General features: G+C 55.6%; 1 protein-coding gene across 2 annotated transcripts in view; it reads right to left on the bottom strand.

Moving 5' to 3' along the window:
• Positions 1–19,577, bottom strand: part of GNG7 (G protein subunit gamma 7) — a 114,220-nt gene that overhangs the window by 58,303 nt on the left and 36,340 nt on the right. The window contains exon 3 of one of the 2 annotated variants that reach the window (XM_081076509.1): positions 18,472–18,684. The exons of the other annotated variant lie outside the window; for it this stretch is intronic. The gene's annotated coding sequence lies outside the window, so the exon portion shown is untranslated. The remainder of the gene's footprint in view (positions 1–18,471; positions 18,685–19,577) is intronic. 2 annotated transcript variants of the gene reach the window in all.

Genomic DNA, 19,577 nt, shown 5'->3' with positions numbered 1-19,577 from the left:
ACAGCGGTTTCCACCCTGAAAAGGCAGAACAACGCGCAGGTGGTGAGTAGGTGGAGAGGAGGAGGGGGAGGGCTGAGGAGGAGAAAAACCGAAACGCAAGAGTAAGATCTGATTCAGCAAAGCTTCTGCCCACACATGACCTTCCCTTCGAGAAATAGAAGCCCTACGCCATTCACGGGCAGGCCTGCAAACCGAAATGACAAACGGACCGAGGAGGCTTCCTGCACACAGACACACGTGCACACGGGAGGGCGTGGATAGCCCACGGGGCAGACGGGCCAGCCTGCACGGTGGGAGCTGAGGGTGCAACGATCCCTGAATGACGCAGGTCTGTAATCTGGGCACAGGCGCTGGCTCACGTGTCCCCAGATGCAGGCACACCTGAGCTGTCTGAGACGCATCCCAGGGTCATGTGGCGGGGGCCCTGGCAGACCCCTCCTGCTTCTGGCGGACATCTGGGTCAAGGTGCTCAGAGCCTGCTCCAGGAACTCCTGCTTTTGCTGGGCGCTCAGAGAGAGTCCCAGTCCCCCCGAGGGCGGGCAGAAGTGCAGGACACGGTGGCCCTCGGCCTCCATCAGGTCTCTGCAGGCCTGTGGACAGCCCACACCCGCATGCCTGCTGCAACGCCATGCTTCCCTCTACCTTTGCTTTTTCTTTTTAAATTGAGGTAAGATTTGCATAAAATAAAACAAACCATTTTGAAGTGAACATTTCCGTGACGTTGAGTGCATTCACAATGTTGTGCAACCAGCACCTCCATCTAATTCCAGAACGTTCCCATCAACACAAAAGAAGCCCTGTCCCCACCAGCAGTCACCCCCACCCCCGTCCCAGCCCCTGACAACCGTGAACCCACCTATGTCTGTGGACGTGCCTATTTGGACATTCCCCATAAGTGGAATCACACACGGTGTGGCCCTGTGTGTCCGGCTTCTCTCATGAGCCCCGTGTGTTCAGGGTCCATCCACAGTGTGGCGAGTGTCAGCGCCCCCCTCCTTTTCACGTCCGGGTGACACTCCTGTCCATCACCCTCTGATGGACCCTTGGGTTGTTCCCACATGATTACAAAAAAAACACATCAAAACCAACCATGAAATCCACCATGAACCAAACCCCAGCACGTGAGACGGAGGCAGGTGACAGTGCCACAGGAGGGCCGTCCTGCAGTCCGAACCAAGAGGGAAAACCAGGAGAACTGACCCCACCTTCATTTGCAATTTTGAAATTTGGTTCATCATGGATTCTCACATTGACTTTAGATTTTCAATGGAAGTAATAAACGTTACATTAAAATGTTTTACTTTTACATTACATCAAATTAGAATTAGATTAAATAAATAAAATTCCATTTTATTTACTTATAGTTTTCATTTTACACTATTTATCTTGATCACGCAGGTATTTGGTGTTTGCTTAGATTTTGCACTAGTGCCTCTCTTGCCACCCCCTAACCCCAGCATTGTGATTTGGGGTCCTGATGTGTCTGGAGGGAAATTCCAGCCCCACCGGTTACTTGCTGGGTGGAGGGGTCCTCAGGCTCCTTTCTCTGAGCTACATTTTGGCCGTTTCTAGACTCCCAGGTGTGCACAGCAGCTGGTGGGTTGAAGCGACGCTTGCCCAGCATGTCCCAGTGCCCAGAAGGGTCCCACCTGTGAGCATCAGTCAGGTTGCCAGGGCCTGGAAGGGGCCGGCACAACCCAGAACGACTAGCGGGGACAGGCTGCAAGCTAGGCTTCTGTTTCCTCTTGGTCCAGAGGACAAGGGAGTGACAGCGGCTGCCGTTATTTCCTGAGGCCCAATTTCATTGTCAACAAAACTGGGGTGATAGTAAAGCTCCCCTCGCTGGGATTGCGGGGGGATGGGAGTTCCAGGCACGGGGCAGGTTCCCATAAATGCCAGACCTTACTGCCTTGGCCTCCCAGGGCCCTTAGGACAAACTTCCCAAAGAAGTAGGCTCAGGGTAGGTGGTGCCCAAAATGCATGCAGCCAGATACACCATGCTGTTAAGGGTTAATGTCCCTCTAGACACTTCTGAAGAATCCTGGCATGGGGAGGGGAAGAAGAGGGGGGCCCTAGCCTTTCCCCAAGTCAGCAGGGCTTTTGTCAGGAACGTTCTACCACGCTGCCACCCTATGAGGCTTCAATGAAGGACGTCAGCACTTTCTTAGAAAATGATCTGTTTTGCAGCTGGCACCAGAGGGCATTTCCCTCAGCCCGCCTGGCCCCGAGCTGTGTTCGGTAAGGTCCTGGCACCTGGCATTCTGGCTCCCAGAAATTGAGGCAGGAGGTGCCATCCAGAGCTGGTTCCCAGCCAGGTCCCCACAGGACAGGTGTCCCAATGTCTGGTGCCAGGGATTGAACTGTGTCTGTGCCCCTAGTTCATATGTTGAAGTCCCAACCGCCCATACCTCAGAATGTGACCTTATTTGGAAACAGGGTCTTTACAGGTGTGATGGGTTTCAATGAGCTCACACCGGGGTAGGGTGGCTCTAACCTAGTATGTCTGGTGTCCTTATAAAAAGGGGAAATTTGAACACACACACGTAGATGGCCAGGTGACAACAGAGGCAGAGGTAAGGCGTGACTGCCAGCGAGCACCAGCAGCTGCGCGAGAGGTGGAACACTCCCGCACGAACCCAGAAGAACCAGCCCTTGATCTCGGACTTCGGGCCTCCAGAGCAGGGAGAATACATTTCTGTTGTCTCAGCCCCTCAGTGTGTGGTGCTCTGCTAACGGCCGCACTAGCAAACCATGCACTGGGTTAGTACCCTGGAATGACCTTCAGAACCCAGGACGACAGACTGTCCACCCTGGAATGTTCTGGTGGGACCTGGTGGTGCCCCAGTGTCTCTCCCCAAAGCCTCAGAGGCTCCTATCATTGGATCAAGATGACATTTCAGGGTCACACTCATAGGGGGCGTGCTGGAGTAGCCTAAGGAAACAGGAAAAAGACCTGCTTTAACTTTTGCAAGATGCTGCTCCATTTCAGAAGGGGCTGGCACCAAGGCGGGGCTAAGCTTCTCCCAGGCCAGGTGTGGTTTCAGTGTGGCTGAGGGTGCAGACACCTGTCTTCTGAGCATTCAACCTGAGACTCTCAGTTCCCAAAAAGCAGCAAAGGGAAGGATTCAAGGCCAGACCCAGAGGAGGCAGCTGGGGCCGGGCCGAGGGCCAGCTGGGAGAAAGGCCATGGACTGGCTAAGCTGGTCATGCTGGCCTGAGACCTCCCTGGCTGTGGTGGCGGTTCAGGCTCATCTGTACTAGCTGGAGGGTGGGTCCCCTTTCCTCGCCCACTTTCCGAGAAGCAGGGCTCCCCCCAGGGTGCTGTGTCCTGGCTGCCCCCACCCAGATCCTTACAAAGCCACTCAGGCGAGACAGCCTCGAACATGAACAGTGGGGATAATGACCGAGAATGAGGATCACGAATGTCTCCACGCAGACTGACTTAAGGAGAGAGGAATCCCGCCGGCGGGTGTCTAGACTGCGGCGTTTCTGGGATGCTGGAACTTGGAGCCAGGAAGGGCCCCCAGCAGGAGGGCTGTGCTGCCGCCTGCTGGCTGCTGCTGGAAGGGCCGCATGGCCTGGGCCCAGCAGCGTGTCAGGTGTGTCGGGGTGTTGCCGTGAACGGTGCAAAGGGGGGTGCTGGCCCTCCTGGGGACTGTGGCCCCGTGAGGAAGGGCGTGTAAAACCTGTATTTATTAGGGTGAGACCCCTGGCCCAGGGGCTTTGCTGATCCCAGGAGTCTACGTTCCATACACACCTGACAGGTCCCAGGAGGCTGCACACATTTAATCCACAGCCTGAGTGGGAGGGGGTGACTCACAGACGCTGGGGACACGCTGATTTACACCGCTTACCCTGGGGGGCTAATTCTGGTGTCTAGTGTAAGCAGGGATCAAATTCAATGGTTTTCCAAATAATTAGCACAGGGTCTGTCCCCTCAGCACCGCTGACATCGGGGCCGGGTCACTCTGTGGGGGACCGTCCTGGACACTGCGGCCTGTGAGCAGCATCCCGGGCCCCACCCGCTCGATGCCATGGGCACCCCGAGTGTGACAGCCACAGGTGGCCCCAGACAGCGCCCTGGGAATTGTCCCAGGTTAGAGACACTGGCCATAGGTAATTATACTTGTTATTGGAGCCAATGTCCCTCCTTGTTAAGTAGAAACCTTCCAGGCTACTGATGCCGGCGGCACCGACAGAAGGGGTCCCTCTCCTCCCCTCTGTGAGGAGCCTCCATTCAGGGCTGGGTGAGGCCAAACCCGTGCTGGGGGGTACGCAGGAGGACAGGAACGCGGACTGGAGGACCCCCACCAGCGTGGCCTGGAAGCAGCAGTGGGAGCGGGAGGCAGGCCAGGCGAGGGGCGGTCCTAGAGGAGGGCGTTTGCTAGTTCAAAGGAGCACAGGAGGGTAGCCTGTCACCCGTCACCAGCCAGGAGGGTAGCCTGTCACCACACAGCTGTTTCTGGCTGGTTTTCATGGCCTGTGAGCATGACCTTTCCCTTCTGGCTTGACCTTGCTGCAGGACCACGTGGGGACTTGAGCCGGCCTGCGGCCCAGCCTCCCCCCCCACAGCAATGCCGAAAACTACGCTTCACAACTGCATCGGTGTAAAGGTGGTTATAAACCAGGCTGGACTCATGATTCTATATTCATTAATATAGTATTCATTTTTTGTCGGCTGACTTTAAAGGAAGTTAAAATGGTGTGATGGGCCGCTAACCGTCTCTCTCCGTGGACGTGGGCCCCTCCTATGCGGACATCCTACAAGGATGATCTCAGCTGGAATGTCACTTCTCACAGATGCCTCCTGTCCCTAGCCAGGCTGGGTCAGCCCAGTGTGACACCCCAGCTCCTGGAGGTTGGCTTCGTCTTCGAGGTCTGGGACTCTGCCCTAGATCCTTCTCAAGCTGGGGCACTGAGCAATGTCTGGGGACATCTGTGGTTGTCACACTGACGGTGCTGCTGGCATCGAGTGGGTGGGGGCTGGGGGTTGCTCAGCCCCCCACAGTGCCCAGATGGCCCCCCACGGAGATGACCCAGCCCCAGTGTCAGCAGTGCTGGGGGCAGGGGGACCTGGTCAGGACCAGTAAACCCGGAGCCTGAGGCTTGTGGATTCTCGAAAGACATCGCTAGGAGCTCCGAAAGTGACTGTGGAGCTGGCTGACAGCTGCAGGCAGAGTGACACCTACAGGGTGGCACACGTCCCCGGGGCCCACCCCCAGGGCTCCTCAGGAGGTGGGAACGATCCACACATTCGAGCAGGAACCATGTGTCCCACTGCGTGAGAGGCCACGGCAGCCCACGGGCACCTCTGGGGGCTGCCTCAGCTTGGGAGGGTGAGGGAGAGTGGGGAGTTGGGGTTGCACTGCCACAAAGCAAGACGCCAAGGCGGAGTTTCCCCAACACCCACTCCCTGCCCCCGACATGCTGTGCGGTTAAGGCGGGAACCCCTTGGGCACTGCTGACATTGGGGCTGTTCTCTCTCTGGGGGGCCGTCCTGGGCACTGTGGGAAGTTGAGCAGCATTGCTGGCCCCTCCACTCGATGCCAGGAGCACCCCCAGTCATGACGACCACAGATGTCCCCAGACATGGCCCAGTGTCCCCAGGAAGCAGGGTCACCCCGAATGAGACCCCCTGCCTTGCTCCAATAACAGAAATGACTTCAGAAGCAGCTGCTTAGACCCTCAGCCAGTGCCCCATGATGGCAGGGGTCCCGTGTGAGGTCCCGGCTTCCTGGGCTGCTGTGTGGGAGCTCTCGGCACAGAGGCGAACATCTCTGTGGCGCAGTCCCTGGAAAGCGCAGTTCTGGGCCCTCCTGCAGAGGGGCCTGGGTGGTGCTCCTACACTACAGGCCGCTCTGCCGGACCCCATGCTGCTCCCAGCAGGTGCAGGGAGCAGCGCCAGCTGCACAGGAAGGCAGGGCTGGGCAGCGCTGTCTCTGTCTCCTCTTTCTCAACAAGCCTGCACTGGAGGGGGCTCTCACCTGGGATGACTGCACCCAGGGGACACTGAGCGATGTCTGGGGACATCAGCGGCTGTCATGATGGAGGGTGCTCCTGGCAAAGAGGGTAGGGCCAGGGATGCTGCTCAGCGCCCCCCAGAGTGCAGGACGCCCCCCAGAGATGACCCTGCCCCAGTGTGCGCAGTGCTGAGCGGGGTCCTGTGCTAATTATTTGGGAATAAACTGAGTTATGTTCTTAGGTTCACAGGAGACACCAGAATAAATTCTCAATGGTCAGACAGTACAAACCAGGTGACCCCAGCGTCTGTGTGTGCACTCCATCTGTCCGCAGGTCAGGAATACGATTGGGAAGCGGGAAGAAGCTGCAGGCCTGAGGCAGGCAGGGAGAGGTGAGGGGAGGGCCCAGCTTCTGTCAGGCACCAGGCAAAGTGCATGTCCCCATCGCTGCAGCCATCGCAGGTTAGCAGACAGGCCAGAGAAGTCAACACAGACAGGCGCCAAGGACAGCCGCTCGGCCTTGCCGCAGGATGACCCACGCGGGCGCTCATGGGGATGCAGCCTGGCCTGGGTGGCCTGGCCCTGCAGAGGGCGAGATGGTCCTGGGCCTGAGGCCCAGCGTCTTGCCAGAGCCCTCCCCTCTCTGGCCTCACCAGCAGAGCGGACAGGGCTGCCCTGTTCACTCGCATGCAGGTGCCCAGGGCCCTGCAGTGAGAGCTCGTCCCTGGTTGCAAGTCCTGCTCGCGGTCTAGGATTTCCCGGTAATTTCTGAAAAGGGCCCACGTTCTCGTTTGGCGCCAGGTTCTGAAGATTCTGCAGCGGGTCCCTTGGCTACAGATGGGGACTTTCTGAGGCCTGCCTCTGAGCCCCATGTGGACACAACTGTTGGGGAAGCTCAGGCTGAGCCGGCAGAGGCCAGGAACAGGGCACTGAGTGAGGAGGGCCACACCTGAGTCCACGCCCTGCTTTACACCCAGGTGTCCAGCGTGAGCAGGAATCTGCCCGATGTTCTTCCAGATAGCGCAGGGTCCCCCCCCCCCCCCCCGCACTGCGGACATTGGGGCCACAGCGTTCTCTGTGGGGCGCCCTGGGCCCTGTGGGGGGGGCTCAGCAGCATCCCTGGCCCCGCCCACTCAATGCCAGGACAACTACAGATGTCCCCAGATATTGCCCAGTGTCCCCTGGGGGCAGAATCATCCCTGGATTAGTAGTGGTTGCCAGGGGCTGGGGGAGGGAGATAGGGAGTGACAGCTAATGAGGACAGGATATCTTTTTGGGATGATGGAATGTTCTGGAATTCGAGCAATGGTTGTACAACTATTTAAATATACTAAAACCCACTGAAATGTACACTTTAAATGATGAATTGTATGATGTGTGAATTGTATCTCAATAAAGCTGTTATTAAGAAAAAATTTTTTTTGACTTGAAGAATTAAAGGAGCGGACACGCCTGTGCTTTGGCGGCAGGGCACACCTGGTTTCATCTCTCTGCCACTAGGTCTCACTGCTCTGCCTTGCAATCCCCACCACAGACAGTCCAGCCCGCACCCCACCCCCACTACAGCCCAGAGCAGGGCCCACCTCTAGGAAACCTGTCATCTCACTGGGTCGCTCAGGCCACAAGATCAACACAATATAAAAGAAGGGGCAAAGCAAATTAGAAAGATCTCAGGCAAAAAGGCACCATTTTAAAGCAGTTAATGGTAAAGGGAAGACTTCAGGGAAATGTGCTGGCTGCCGGTGGGCTTCAGCGATCCGGGCGCCAGCCACACTGGGAGACCCCATCAGCACCCCTGGCTGGGTGGCTGGCCTCGTGCACAGAACCCATTCGTGGGGCGGAAATGCTGCATCCACTCAAGGCTGCTCTGTGACCTTGGATAACCTCCCCCAGCCTGAGTTTCTACTTTCATTTATAAAAGACTCCTCCCCTCCCCCGGCAGTGACCTTTCTGAAGGTCAGAGATTACATCTCAGCTAAATGACTCACATGGCGCTTGTACAAACAGGGTCCCATCCGTGGTGCTTTTACTGGCTGCAGGGGCACCCTCCAGGCTGACCCCCCCTTCCCTCCTGCACACTCTCACTGGTCCCTTACTAAGGACAAGTTCAACCCACCTCCCCCCAAATAGAGTACCCCCCAAATTAATGTCCACACAGAACCTCAGAAGGTGACTCATATGAACTGAATTGTGTCCCCCCACAACCAAATTCACAAGGTGGAAGTCCTGAGCCTCAGGCCCTCAGGATGCGACTGTGTTTGGAGACGGGGTCTTTACAGGGGAGATCAAGGTAACGTGAGGTCACTGGGGGGGGCCCTGATCCAATCTGACTGGTGTCCTTCTCAGAGGAGATCAGGACACAGACACTCACAGAGGGACAGGGACACAGGGAGTAGACGGCGTCCACACGCCAAGGAGAGCGGCCTCAGAGGGACCCAGCCCTGCCAGCACCGTGACCTGGGACTCCAGCCTCCAGCACCGGGGGACCACATGTCTCCTGCGGAAGCTGCCCAGTGTGTGGCGCTTTGCTGTGGCGGCCTCAGCAGACACATACCGGGACCTTATTCGGAACATCATTCTCACTCTATACCATCTGCACCTGTGAATTTTCATACCAGGGCAGAGGTATTTTTTCCCCTAAAGGTGTGTGGGCCCAAGTGAGAGTGGACGAAGAAGCAGCTGCCTCGTGGCCCAGGTCCCTGATTACACAGCCCCCCCCCACCCCCCCCACCCCCGTGTCCGGGGCGTGGACAGGTGTCCTGAAGGCTGGGCTCAGGGTAACCAGCCAGAGCACAAAGGTGTTTCATTCCTGAAAGAACTAAAACCAGGGTCTCAGATAATTGTATACCTATGTTAATAACAGTATTATTCACAACAGCCAAAGAGTGGAAACAACCCGAATGTCTATGGACGGATGATGGAGAAACACAGTGTGGTCCATCCACACACTGCAGTGTTCCTCAGCCATGAAAAAGGGGGGCTCTGACACCCGCTGCAGCGTGGACGGACCGAGGACATGATGCTCAGTGACATCAGCCAGGCACAGAAGGACAAACACTGTGTGATCCCACTCACAGGACATCCCCAGAGGAGGCAGATTCATAGAGACAGAGAGTAGTTGGTGGGGGCAGGGGCTGGGGGAGGCGAGGGGAGTTAGTGCTTAATGGGGACAGAGTGTCAGTTTGGGGAGACGGAAAGTTCTGGAAATGGTGGAGATGGCTACACAATGGTGTGCATGCGTTCAATGCCACTGAGCTGTGCTCTTAAAACGGTTAAGAAACTAAAGTGCATTTTACCACGACAGGAAAAAAAAATTAAGATGCTCCGAAAGCTCCTTGTTTTTCCTGTGTGGAGCAGCAGGGCCTGTGGGTAAACATGGCAGCCCTGGTGCCTCGTGACGCAGGTGACTGTCCCTAGCTGGCATCCCTACCAGGCTCACCCAGGAGGTGGCTGAGCAAGTCTGAGTGTTCAGGGAAGGGAACCGATTGGCTACCCTTTCCTGATAATTCCCGGGGGCGGGGAAACCTGGCCCCCGCCCCCCATCTCCCGGTGTTTACTGAGCTTGCAGAGGTCCACTCCAAGGGCTGGGCTGTTCCTGAGGACAGGAAAACAAGGTCGGCTCAGGACACAGAGCCCACGCCTGCTGCCGTCCTTCCTGGTGGACGCAGGGCCGGGCTGCAGAGCATGGATTCCTGCTGGTCACTCACGGGGGCTTGGCTCTGGGCCAGGGGGCAGGGTCCAGGGCTCACCACCAACCTGGGGCCTGCGTCACTCTCTCAGTCCTGGTGTTTCCATGGGTACTAGAGAAGCCGGAAGACTTTCACTGCCTTCGGGAAGGACCGGTAAGGCAGGGTGAGAAGGGATGGGCGTGGGGGCATGGCCTGCAGAATGGATGATGTCATCCAGTCCTTGCAGCAACCCTGGATGTCAGGGGTGGCTATCACCCCAATTTTATCAAAGGGAAACTGAGGATAGGAGTAGGTGCCAGCCTGAGCAAGAGTCTCAGAGCTGGGAGGTGCCAAGGTGGGCGCTCCCTTCTGGGCCTGGCTCCAGTGCCCACACGCGCTCCTACACCAGCCTGGCCAGTGGCACTGTGGAAACAGCCAAGGCCCGCTGGTGCCTGTGCCCACCACCGCTGGGGGCGACTGGGACACCCTCAGCCTCTGGGCGCTTCAGTTGCCTAGTCTGCAAAACAAGGTCAATTGATTGTTGTCAGGGGTGGGGCTGTAACCCTCTATGGCTCCCTACTGCCCTCAGGATAAAGCACCATCTCTGCCTGTGGCTTCCTCGTTCCTTCTCCCAACTTCTGCTCCTGTGCACACACAGCTCCCACCCTCTGGAGGGTCTGCCCACCCTCATTAGCTCCAGGGCACTGCTGAGGCCCCGGACAGACCCCCCACCGCCGCCCCCGGGGTGAGTACCTGCTCTCACTTTCAGGCAACATTCGCACCATCAGTTCACTCAGCCAGGGTCTCAATTAGGGGGGGTCCTGCTCCCAGGCGCACTGGGTGCCATCTGGAGACATCTGTGGTGGTCACAGCTGAAGGTGCTCCTGGCATTGAGTAGCTAGCCTAGGAATGCTCCTGAGCACTGCATAGCACCCAAGACGGCCCCCACAGAGAATAACATGGCCCGTGTCCCCAGTGCCGAGGCTCCCAGCTCACTCTACCTGGCACCACGATGCAGGAGACCAGTAATGGTTTGCCCGGGGCACTGGTGCGTGCCGCTGTGGTCCCAAGGCCCCGAAGCCGCCTCTCTTTCCTCCTACTCTATGTGCCAATCTTCACACCTGCAGCCCCAGCTCCTGTCAAGAATACCCACCGCTGGCAGCTCGAGTGCCATAAACCCTTGCCCGGACCTGGCTGTCTGTCCCTCCCATGCCTGGGCTTTTCGGGACTTGTGGCTCCGGGAGCTGGTGTCCAGTCCCAGCAGGGCTCTGAATCAGTGGGATGTTAGGGGCCAGGGAACAGCATGTCACGTCCCAGGAACCTCATGAACTCAGACCTCAGGTCCACGGTGACTCGCCAGGGAAGCTCCATGTGATGGCTGCTCCTTTCAAGGTATGACAACTATGTCCTTGAGGTTGCATCCACTGTCCCTGGCATGGCAGCGGTCCTGGTCATAGGCTCATCTCTGTTCAAGGGGTCAGGTGAGGATTCTTTCATTGTCTCACTCACTTGCCAAACGTCTGGCAGGTGGGTGGACAAGCTCCCTGGCCTTAGGGAGCTTACGGTCTGGCTCGGGTGACAACCCAGCTAATCTGAATATAATGAAACAGTTATTATGTGGCCCTAGGCAAGTGAGCCTCTCTCTGCTACTGTTTTCTCATCTGTGACTTATGATATAATCAGCTCTAATTTGCATGGTTGTGGTGTGTTTTAGAATAAATGTGTGAGAAGCCAACACAGGAGGTGTATCAGTCAGCTACTACTGAGTAACAAGTTGTCACAAACTTAGAGGTTTAAAACAATACCCATTTGCCGGCTCACTGCTTCTATGTCAGGAATCAGGGCACAACTGAACTGGATTCTCTGCTCAGGGTCTCTGAAGCCTGAAATCAAGGGACTGGTTGGGCTGAGTTCCCATCTGGAACTTAGGGTCCCTTCCAAGCTCTTTTGAGTGGTGGGCAGAATCCATGTGCCAGCAGCTGTAGGACTGGGGTCCTCATTTTCTTGCTCACTGTGGGGTAGGGTCTCTCTCAGCTCCTCGAGGCCCCATGGCCTCCTCCATAGGCAGTTCACAGTGTGGCTGTTTGCTTTCTTAAGGCCAGAAGAGAGGGTCTGCCACTGTCTGTTTCTCCCTGTCTCTCTTTTTATTAATTGGGTAAAAAGCACATAACATAAAACTTAGCACTTCAGCCAGTTTTAGTTTTAACAGCTCAGCGCGTTAGTACATTCACACACGAGTAAGAAATGCTCTCTCCACTCTCCAGACGCGAGCTGGTCCTGCACGCTGCCAACTCCAGCGAAGGCTGGTCTGCACCTGTGAGGACCGTGGGGACCTCCGCGCACGCTCAGCCCCCGTGCCGATTTCAGGGTCTGAGCTAGTTAGGATGCGCCTCCATCGGGGGAAGCTGGGGAAGGGTGCGTGGGACCGCTCTGCACAATTCTTGCAATTTCCTTTGTAATTATTTCAAACTGAAGGTTTTTTGTTTGTTTTTTTAATTAGGTGAAGACACGGGTACGTTTAGGTGTACCTGGGCTAAAGCATGCCTACATTCTCTAAACACCTCTTTTCTCCCCCACTCCAGACCTCTCCACAGAGTCTCAGCAATATTCCTTGCAGGGAGGGGCGAAGGCAGAAGGAAGGTGGAGATGCCACTACTCGGCCCCGGTAGAGACTCAGGGCTGGCTGTCTCGAGCGACTATGCCTCCTTTCCCCCATAGGGCCAGCAGGATCCTGAGAGACCCCACATCCCTGCCCCCTGGTGAACATGCCCTGTAGATGAACCCCCCGAGTGTGAACAGGACCTGTGAACACGATAAGATACCCCTGATTGGGGTATTTTGTACAGAAGAAGGGGTTTGGAGGATGTAATTAAAGTCCCAAATCAATTGACCTTGAGTGAATCAAAGGGGGAATTGGTCTGGGTGGGCCTGGCCTCATCAGGTGAGCCTCTCAAAGAGGCGCGTCCCTTTGTGAAGTGAGAGACTGGACGTATAAGGGGGCCTCTGGAGGAGACCATGTGGCCAGGACAGGACCTGAGATCCACCCACAGAGCACAGAGCCAGGCCGTGCCTCGCCGGTATCTGCAGACAACCTGAATGAACCTGGAGGTGGGTCTTTTCCCAGCCGAGCCTCACCTGAGAACTCAGCCCTGGCCAAGCCCACTGAGACCCTGAGCGGAGGCTCAGGCATGCTGTGTCCACACTTCTGACCTGCAGAACTGGGAGCTAATGGGCAGGCGTGGTTTTAGCTGCTATGGTTATGGTGACTGTTACATAGCAACCGCTAGCGAATCCACTCTGTGTGAGAGGCAGGGCAGAGCACTTTCATGTTAGTCACATTCGAGGGACGCTCCCGTCCCTCCATTAATTCCAAGCATTCTGGGGGCTGTGAACCAGGGACCGTGGGTGAAGACCAAAATATGTATGTATTATAAATCACAATCACACCCCCCAAAGGACCCACCTCCAATTAGCATCACACTGGGCGATAGCTTTCAACATTTGAATTTGGGGGGGACACCAACAGTAATTAGAGATGATTGGTAATTCGGGCTACGGCAATGAGAGACAAGCTCCCAGCACACCAGGTTCCCGCAGGCCCGGCATCTGACCCACCAGCTCAGGCTTCCACTGGGCTGACAGCAGCTCAGGAATCCCCAGTCCCTCAAACCCCCCGAATCCTGAGCACACCCCACCTGGGCCCTCTCCAGGTACACAGGTATTTGATGACTATAAGAATGAAGCGGGAGGGGCGGATGGATGGCTCAGTTGGTTAGAGCGCGAGCTCTGAACAACAGGGTTGCCGGTTCAGTTCCCACATGGGCCAGTGAGCTGCGCCCTCCACAACTAGATTGAAGACAATGAGCTGCTGCTGAGCTTCCGGTGGGGCGGCCATATGGTTCATGGCTCAGTTGGCTCAGTTGGTTAGAGCACGAATTCTCAACAACAAGGTTGCCGGTTCGATTCCCGCATGGGATGGTGGGCTGTGCCCCCTGCAACTAAAGATTGAAAACGGCGACTGGACTTGGAGCTGAGCTGCGCCCTCCACAACTAGATTGAAGGACAACGACTTGGAGCTGATGGGCCCTGGAGAAACACACTGTTCCCCAATATTCCCCAATTACAAAAAAAAAAAAAAAGAAAGAATGACGTGGGAAGGGGGATGAGGAGCTGAGGCCCACGTCCTCGGTGCCCGACAGCTCAGAGGGAACCAGGTCGCTGCAGTGCAGGGCTGGGATGAGCCCGAGGGTGACGTGGGGACCCCTACTGCCCACCCCAAATGAGCCCCTCCCCTACCGCATCATGGCTTCCCCATCTGCCCCTGCCTGCTTGTCACACGGGACTGTCACCGATGTGTGTGTTCAGTCTGCTGACTCCACGATGACTGCAGGGGTACATCATCCCATCCTGAGGGAGGCTGACTGTTCAAGTGGTTGCCTAGCAACGAGCACATGCCTGGATGTGGTCCGTGGGTGTGTGTGCCTTTGTTGCCAGCGGGCTGCCCCACTGGTGGATCCCCTCTTCAGTGACCTTGGACATGACCTTCTCTGGGCCTCGATGTTCACTTTCAAACCAGTAAAAGCGGGTGGTAGTGGTAACCAACCTGTGAGAGGAATAGCTGACAGCTTAGCCCACGGGGTCTGGAAGAGTGTGGCCTATTTACTGGGGCCTGGATGGGGACAACAAGAAGTAGAGAATGACGAGAGTGGTCTTGAGTCACCCTGTGAGGCAAGAATCTCGTGGAGCAGGGTCTCCCCTCAGCACTGCTGACCTTGAGGCTGGGTCATTCCCTGGGGGAGGGCTGTCCTGGGCACTGTGGGGTCTGAGCAGCACCCTCGGCCCCGCCCTGCCGATGCCAGAAGCACCCCCCCAACATGACAACCACAGATGTCCCAGACATGGCCCAGTGTCCCCCGGGGACAGTCACCCCAGGTGAGACGCTGCTGTTGGGGGTCATGCTTGTGTCTGAGCCAGGCCCACTCCCTTGGGAAGCATCATGTGGCCTGGTCTCCAAAATCGTAGGCCACAGGCTGCAGGGAGAGGGTTTGGGACGCTGGGGGTTACGCTGGGGGTTATGCAGGGAGCCCCCTAATTACATTCATACTGTATACGTTTTCTGTTGGGAAGGCAGTGGCGGCCGTGGCGGCCGCCGTGACCGTCCATGAGCTACGTTTTGACTGTATGAGTGTATCTTGGCAGTCCTTTCAGGACAACAACATGTCCATGGAAAGAGCTGATAATAATGTGCATTTCAACACACCTAGGCCAGATGGAAAGCGTAACCAACTGGGGAAGACGAGCACTCTGCTTCACACACCGGGGCTGGAGTTTGCTCTCCACAAAGGGCTGCTCCCTCGAGATAAAAGTTCTGGCAGTGCTCTCAGCAGAAATGTTCAAAAACTCCCAGAGAACAGGAGGATCAGAAAAACACGCTCTGCTGTTTGGAGGTCAGGCAGTTCGGTGCTGTACGCAGTGACTAAGATGGCTGCAGAAACGCTGGTCCTCAGGCAGCGTCTCCCCACGGCGCTGCAGATATGGGGCCAGGTCACTCTCTGTGGGGGGCCGTCCTGGGCACTGTGGGGGGCGGAGCAGCACCCCTGGCCCCACTCCCTCAACGGCAGGAGCACCTCCACTCATGACGACCACAGATGTCCCCACACATGGCCTAGTGTCCCCTGGGGGCAGGATCGCTCTCAATTAAGAATCACTAATTTAGACCAAAACATGCAAAATATAATCATTTCCCTTCGTGGCCCCCTTCTAGGTACTAAACAGCCCCTGTAGCTAGTGGCTACTACCACTTTGGAAAGCACAGCTCCGGACAGGGCATGCCACTCAATGCTGATGTCACCTCCTAAAGGAAAGCTAGCACCACAGTGGTCCGGACCTCTAGCCAGATGACCCCAACCTGAGAGGGCAGTGCACTCAGGGCACGGCGACCCACGGCGTCCTGGTGAAGGCCCAGCCCTGTACGCTGCCATGGGGGAGGGGCTCTCGCTGCCATTCCAGAGGCAGGAACCTGCCAGCTGTGGTCCCGGCCCACTCCCTGGAGCTTCAAAGACAATGGAAAGTTGCACCCACATCTGGAAACTTAACCACATCCACTGTTTAAGAGGAACCAGTAAGGCAGGGGTCTCACCCCGTGACCCTACGCCAGGGGACACTGGGCCATGTCTGAGGACCCCCCACGGTGGGTCCACAATTGTCGCTAGCACATCAGCTCTGTGCGAGTCGGGGCCTTTGGCGGTCCTGGTCATGGCCGTTTCCCCAGAGCCTGGCCCAGTGGACAGGTGGACGTCCTTGCTCAGTGAATGAATGAAACCCCTGGGGATCACCACAGGCCAGGCCAGGCCAAGCCCAACTACCCAGGTGACTGTGCCTGAAGGGGACACCGGGCAGATTCCATACGCCCAAGAGGGCTTCTGAGGGCTGGTGTCATTTATGAGAGTCCCAAAGGAGGGGCTGCGGGAGGCCTCACGTGGCCAGACCCCCAGCCGCTACGAGAGCCAGTCTTTGAGGGGCAGGAGAGCCCCCCGACCTCGTCTTTTGCGTCCCTGCTGCAGCCTCCTCCGCTCTAGCCACTGGGTTTGCCCGGGTACAGGGTGGGTTTGGGGGGGATGCAGCCCCCCCAAACTCCCAAGGCTGAACAGCCGTGCTTTCCGCCTCCCTCCTAAAACCAGCAGAAGGAGAGGGCTGGCAAATACTGGTCCCAACCAGCAGAGGCTCCAGGTCTGTCAGGCAGGCGCCATCTGGATAGGGTGACCATAGGACTCTTGGTGCTGAATCAAAATGTCCCAGAGAATGGAGACAGGGTGATTACAGGGCTCCAAGAAGGGTGAGGGGCTGGCTGAAGATATCTGTGAAGCCCACCTACACCCACCTTCATCTCCAGCACCAGCTGGCTGAGACTCTGGTGAAAGGACCTTCTCTGCCTCCTAGTGGCCACCAGCGGGAACAGCAGCCCTCTGGCCAATGTCACCCAGTCTGAAACCCCTGAAGGAAACCCCATCAGCCCCAGGAATCTGCAGAAATTCAGAGGAGCAGACAGGAGCGCTGGTTCTGCCTCCAGGACCAGCGACCGTGACCCTCACTCAGCGACACACCTGCTTTGCAGAGACAGGGCCGCTCAGCAATGGGAGACCCTGACCATTCCTGTTCGTCTCAGACCCTTAATCTGCTCCTCTGCCTGATGAAGATGTTCTCTAGCGTGGCTCCCAGCACCATGCGGGAACTGAATTCGAGAACCCAGGAAGACGACTAACACTGCTCTGGCAAACGGTGGGCTCAACGAGTGACTAATATTCAATTTTTAAAAATAATCAGGAAATGCCCCACCCACAGCGTGTGGTTCAGCAAATAATTGTCTCCTTCCACAGGGTCCCCCCACGGCACTGCAGACATTGGGGCCGGTCACTAACTGTGGGGGGCCGTTCTGGGCACTGGGGGGCTGAGCAGCCTCCCTGCCCCCACCCCCTCCATGCCAGGAGCACCCCCAGCTGTGACAACCACAGATGTCTCCAGACATCGCCCAATGTCCCCTGGGGGCAGAATCCATCCCCCGTTGTATGTAAAGGGATTAAAGCCAAAGAAAATGCATTTGGAATTTTCAGCTACTGGGGTGCCCCACTGACATGTTAGAGTGAAACTCAAGCTCCATATGAGCTCAGACTGCTGGAATATTCTGTCTCCGGGTGATTTTCCCAAATCATCCTCCCTAGAAACATTCTCGGTAGCACGTATGGAAATGTAATTAAACGGCCATTTTTCCTCTGCGGTGATGACACAGTTTGGGTCTGTAATAAAGACAGACGAGTCCCTTAGAGCTGAGGCCAGACGGGGAGGTCCTCCGCAGCACTGCTGGGTCAGTCTCTGTGGGGGTGTCCTGGGCACTGTGGGGTGTTGAGTGGCCCCACCCACTCATTGCCAGGAGTCCCCCCAGTGTGACTACCACAGATGTCCCCAGACATGGCCCAGTGTCCCCTGGGGGCAGGATCGCTCCAGGTGAGACCCACCAGCACAGCTGAATTTCACATGGCTCAAGGATGTCAGTGCAAAATATACAATCCGAATACAGTGCAGATGAATTGTGTTTTTATCATCTTGAAGTTGAAGAATATCTCCCAAAACACAAAGGACAACATTGGTGTCTGTGAAATGTTTACAATTCCCTCTGGCAGAACCACCACCCGCCAAGTGGAAAGATGCGCTCAGAAAAACAGTTGCAATGGACAGCATCCAATGGAGAAATATAGAAAACTGAATAAATGTGTCCGAGGAGTTCAAGCAAGTCCATGAGAGAAAAGGCAAGCGAAGAACATGGCCAGGCCTTTCCCAGCAGAAGCTCCCAAGAGGAAATGCTGAAGTCACGGGTAACCCAGGGGACGCAGCCATGCCACAGTCCCGGCTGGTCGGATTGCCAGAAATGGGAAGACTGTGTTGGGAGGGGAGGGACAGAGGCCCTGGGAGTGAGAACACCCTGATTTAAATACGCCCCCCCCCACACCTAAATATAGGAACTTACAATAACCAACCAAGGCCACACAGTTTGCACAAGGGCATGCATCCCAGAGCGCAGCAACAAAGAGAGAGAGAGTCAGAGAGAGGAAAAGAAAAATACACACAAAAGCCCACCAATAGATCAGTCAACTCAATTATAAAATTATTTTAAAGAAATAAGTTATAATTCGTCTATAATGTTAAGCCAATATCAGGAAAGATGATGGAAACCTAGGTTTATTGACAAGAAAGGTGCCCATCAAGCAAAATGAGCTCATTAAAGTGGAAACCTACTCGTCTAAATTCAGGCGTGTGAATGTAACTCAGAGAGACAGCTGAATGCTCACCAGATGTCTGCAATGGTCACCGCTGGCGGGGTTTTGGTGACTTTGCCTTCTCTGTACTTGCCCGCACCTCCACTTTCTTTTTACAGGAAGTCAGTCTGACACTGACGTTGAAGAGAACGGATGAGCAGGGCTCGCCCTCCTCAGGCCTCGCAGCCGGGGCAGGTCCACCGGCCACTTGTATGCGCGGCTCCCCAGCGGGCCTCTGCCTGGCGACTTTGTGAAGAGAGTTAACCCATTAAATCTTCTCTGAAAGAACCAAAGTGTCCTTCGATAGATGAATGGATAAAGAAGTTGTGGTACATATACACAATGGAATACTATTCGGCGGGAAGAAAAGATGATATAGGAACATTTGTGACAACATGGATGGATTTGGAGAGTATAATGCTAAGCAAAATAAGTCAGACAGAAAAAGCAGAGAACCCTATGATTTCACTGATATGTGATATATGAACCAAAAATAACAAAAGAACAAGACAAACAAATGAGAAACAAAAACTCATAGACACAGACAATAGTTTAGTGGTTATTAGAGGGTAAAGGGGGTGGGGGAGGGAGATGAGGGTAAGGGGGATCAAATATATGGTGATGGAAGGAGAACTGACTCTGGGTTCTCCAGAACACACAATGGGATTTATAGATGATGTAATACAGAATTGTACACCTGAAATCTATGTGATTTTACTAACAAATGTCACCCCAATAAATTAAAAAAAAAAAAGGAAAAGAAAATCTGCTCTGGACCTAGGCTGAACAGAGGAGTCTGATAGACCCCAGGGTTCCAACCTCAGCCTTAGGGCGGTCCTCTTGCGAGCTTAGCTAAAATACCTGTACTTTTAACCTTACTGAAGTGCACTTTACCTTTTGTAAGATTCACTGGCAAGAGCGCACAACTCAAAGATGTTCTAATAAGTTCACCCAATTGTACGACTATCCTCATCACGCAGTGTTGGACCATTTGCTTCACCCCATCGCATTCCTGGTGCGGTCACACTCACCCCTTCCCACCCCAGCTCCTGGCAACCACAAGTCACCCTCCTGTCCCTAGAGGTCTGCTTTTTCTAGAAACGTCACCTAAATGGAATCATTCAATGGTTGCTTTGGAG

Source organism: Rhinolophus hipposideros, assembly GCF_964194185.1.
Source record: "Rhinolophus hipposideros genome assembly, chromosome: 16".
Taxonomy (NCBI): Eukaryota; Metazoa; Chordata; class Mammalia; order Chiroptera; family Rhinolophidae; genus Rhinolophus; species Rhinolophus hipposideros.
The sequence above is the reverse complement of the archived record's forward strand: the minus strand, read 5'-3'. Positions and strand labels throughout refer to the sequence as shown.